Here is a 4070-nt window from a genome sequence, read left to right on the forward strand (position 1 = left end):
GTAGTCAGCTATCCATGCAAAGAAGTCAGTGTGGTGTACTGAAGGTACAGCTGTCCAGGCCAACATCTGATGTGCTGATCTCTTCAACGGTCATCCTAGGAAACCTTCAATAAAAACAAAATCCATCGTACATTACCAATATAACAGGTCTGTACAATCCTGTTCCTGGAGATCTACCTACCTGCAGAATTCAGATCCGATCCTGATCCAACACACGTCTGTAACTGTCAACTGCTTTCACTGATGTGCTGTGAAGTAGATTTGCTGACAAGTTCCTCCCTGTAAGTACATTGATAACACTGTGAAACTGTATTTTCGTAGAGGATCGTTTAATAAAGTCACAATATTACTGTAACGGCATACAAACTTCACAATCTCAGAAAGGGGGAGGCGGGAACCGGTGGACAATCAAACAAAGCTTTAATAATAAAATAAAGACAAAACATTGCGCCAGCCCCTGGCAGATGACTGTCGCACACAAACACAAAATAAAGTCCAGGCCTGGTCCTCTCTCATCCTTCACTGTCGTCGCTCCTCTTTTGTATCCCTCTGATCTCCTCCGTGGGATGCGAGACCGGTGAGTGGAGCAGGTGTCCCTCATTTCTAGGGTTGGGTATCTTTTTTTTTTAATCAATTCCGATTCTGCTTATTGATTCCAATTCTTATCGATTCCTAGTTTAGATTCCAATAAGATAAAAAAAAAATTAAGTCAAACATTTAGATGTCAAACATGTATTCTGTCTTTTTACAAAGCATTCTGTTGCAGCTGAATAACATGAGCAAAAATCAGCAGCCTACAAAAAACTGCAAGAGGAATTTTGCCTGTGCTTTAAAAAAAAATACCATAGCAAAAACAACTAGATTAATATAAATTTCAAATATTAAATATTAGTGTTAAAGACAAGTAAACCGTCAGTAATAAGATAGGAACAAACAAATCAATAAGCAATATCCTAAATAAATACATCTAAAAAAAATTCAGGTACAGAAACTGTAATTAAAAGTTTAAAAACACTGCATAGTTTTCTTTTTATAAATAAAATAAAGATTCATCAATTAAAGTTATTAAACACATTCAGTCAAGATCAGTGAATGGTTTTCTTTTGTTCTTTGATTAACATTAATGACAGGCAACGCGATTATTAAGCTATTGTCTCTTTAAGCAAAAACACTGTACATGTGTGTTTTCTTTCTCATCTGTTTACGTTCACGTAAGACGAAAACGGCTGTGTTTATGATGATATACTGATGTAGTTTTCTGTATATTGGTCGACAAATATGAAAGAAGTCAGTTTCGACTCTGAACAACCTTTTCTACAGTGGAAATACATGGAACAGTCCAAGAACAGACACAAACCGGGAACCCGCAGCGCGACCGCTGCTCTCTGTGTTCACGCTTGCGCTTCATGCACGCTGCACACAAACAGGGTGCAAATTCTTTCCGTTCCTGCACTTAATCGTTTTTAATCAAATTGAATTCAAACGCTGGAATCGTTAAGCAGAATCGAAATGCACGCATCTTATCAAATACCCGGTTCTAAAATGGAACCGGTTTTGGATACCCATCCCTACTCATTTCCCAATCACTCCACCGGCTTTGCTCCGTTCCCACGGCTCTCGGCCCCACCCCACTCATCACAATTACTTTTTTAATGATCTCTGTAATAACATTGTTAAATAAAATTAGCATCGCTAACAGGCAAGTGCTTATGAGAAAGGAATGCAACAGCTTTTTATGTTCATTTACAGTCATTTACATTTGTATCATAAATACATAGGAGTACAAGCAGAAAATGTAGGAGCACACCTTAAATCAGCCTGCAAACTTACCTTTAAGGGCAATGATTACAATATAAGGATTATTTAGCAGCTTTGCATGTTCATCTATAGTTTCCATCATCTGAAATCTTTGTGAGGTCTGGCATCTTCTGAAGTCTCCACACGCGAGGCTGGAGAAACAGGAAAACAAAAGGAGAAAGATTAGCATAGCTGTTCATATTTCACACAAAAGATGATTTATTTCATCGCATTTAACAGAAGTGAAACATTATGAGATGTTTTCTTTGTGAATACATGTTAAAATGTCATTGAACGTCCACAGTGAGCTTGATTGACAGGTGATCTAACCTATCATAACGCCAATACTGCCATCTTGCCTGACAAACAAATTACCATATTTTCCACAATATAAGGTGCATCTAAGAGTCTTTCATTTTCTCAAAAATCAGGCGTGCACCTGATAATCTGGTGTGTCTTATGTGTGCACTGAGTTCCAAAATCTGTAAAAATGTTTTTGTGCGGCTTTGGTAAGCGCTCCGTTTACCTGACTGTTGGACCATTTCCCGCTGACACAGGGACATAATACGTACACTACGTACACTGGCAGCGATCAACCATGATGAGAGGGAACCTGGCATATTTGATGGTGAAACCTGTTCAAAAGCTGTTGCCCAGTTGTTCAATTCAGACACAGAAGATGAGGACTTTGATGGATCTGTGGGAGAAGATTAATTAAAAAATAATGTGAGTGTATTGTTAAATAGTAGAATAAAGTTCAACTAAACTCACTGTTTTGAGACTGCGCCTTATAATCTGGTGCGCCTTATGGTGCAGAAAATACAGTAGACAGGAGAGTAGATTAACTTCGGTGGACTTAAACTTGAAAAATGTTGTATAAAGACGTGTGACATCTTTTATTTTGTGCTTCAATTAAATATGAATCAATCGGTTCATGTGTGCTGCTTGAACTGAGACGCTACAGCGATCTGTAACACATTAAAACAACACAAAACAGTATTTATTGTTTGAATTGAATTTCTTTTTAAAAAAAAAAGGGGCCAAATTTGAAAGCTGAATACTTGTTTCATACCAGAAGTGATCTTCTCTGTCTTCTTCTGTCAGTGTGTTGTCTGAGCAGTAAAATCATCATATTAGAATGATTTCTGAAGATCATGTGACAATGAAGACTGGAGTAATGATGCTGAAAATACAGCTGCACATCACAGAAATAAATTACATTTCACCGAAAACTGCTATTTTAAATTGTAGTATTATTTCAGAAATTGGTAAGGATAGCATTAGTGTATGTTTGGGGTAAACCTGCTAGTCATATGGTTCATTGTACCTTGGAAATGTTGTTGGACAGGAGGTTTGCTCATCATGGGATACAGAAGGCCATCAAGCACTAGAAGAATCTAGAAATATAACAAGCAATCTGTCACAGAGCCAACAATATTCAGTATACAATGACAGTTTTATCACAAGAAACCCAGCTACTAGAAATGTAGAAAAGAGAAAGAATATGTATTTAATAAATATCTTGACCAGTTTTTATCAATATTTGTTTATCATTAGACGAGATCAAAATGCGTTTGAACTGTGACACTGATGTAATGACGTCACTGATTAATGGTAACGTTAGGTTATACATACGTGTATATTTAGGTTAAATAAAAAAGCCTATTTTCAATCATCCATTGAAAAATGACCAGCAAATCTTTTACAGAAATGTCAATGCCTCTCATCTACACATAAATGTGTTATTAAAATCCCAAACTCTTCATAAAAGCTCAGTCTATGGAGTTAGCATACGTTACCTCCTCTGATAACGGTTAAGATGCTCACAGACTTGTTCGAAAACACTAAACCATTTCTATGAAGTAAATTCAACAGATGCGGGTCAAATACAAGCAAGAGAGATGTCATGCACAGGGGCATATGATATTTGTGCAATTTTAATTTACTAAACTTACCGAAAACAGTGAAAACAGCAGCGAGAAACAGAGCTGCACCTTGACAGTGTTGTCGAGTCGATCGCCCCGTTTCCATGGCAACTCCCTCCGCTCCAGTGTTTGAATCTGAATGAACACGCAGAATTTACAGAAACAATCAACCCCCGACTAGCTGATTACAAAATCTGCTTGTGTGTGTATACTATGATACCTAATAGTTGACTTGACCCTCTAACACTTGCACTCTCTCTTTGATTTCTCACCGCTTGTTTCGTTAAAAAAAACAGACTTTAAGTAACTTAGCCTATAATATTCAGTGGCAGACGGACAACCCACGAG

The 4070-nt window shown here is 37.3% G+C and overlaps 1 long non-coding RNA gene across 1 annotated transcript; it reads right to left on the bottom strand.

Moving 5' to 3' along the window:
• Positions 1-2939: 2939 nt before the first annotated feature.
• On the bottom strand, positions 2940-3867 carry LOC132114195 (uncharacterized). The gene is made up of 2 exons (XR_009425254.1): positions 3753-3867; positions 2940-3194 (listed from the first exon to the last, which is right to left on the bottom strand). It is a non-coding gene; the product is annotated as an uncharacterized LOC132114195 (long non-coding RNA).
• Positions 3868-4070: the final 203 nt, after the last annotated feature.

This window comes from Carassius carassius, chromosome 33 (genome assembly GCF_963082965.1).
Source record: "Carassius carassius chromosome 33, fCarCar2.1, whole genome shotgun sequence".
In the NCBI taxonomy this organism is placed as follows: Eukaryota; Metazoa; Chordata; class Actinopteri; order Cypriniformes; family Cyprinidae; genus Carassius; species Carassius carassius.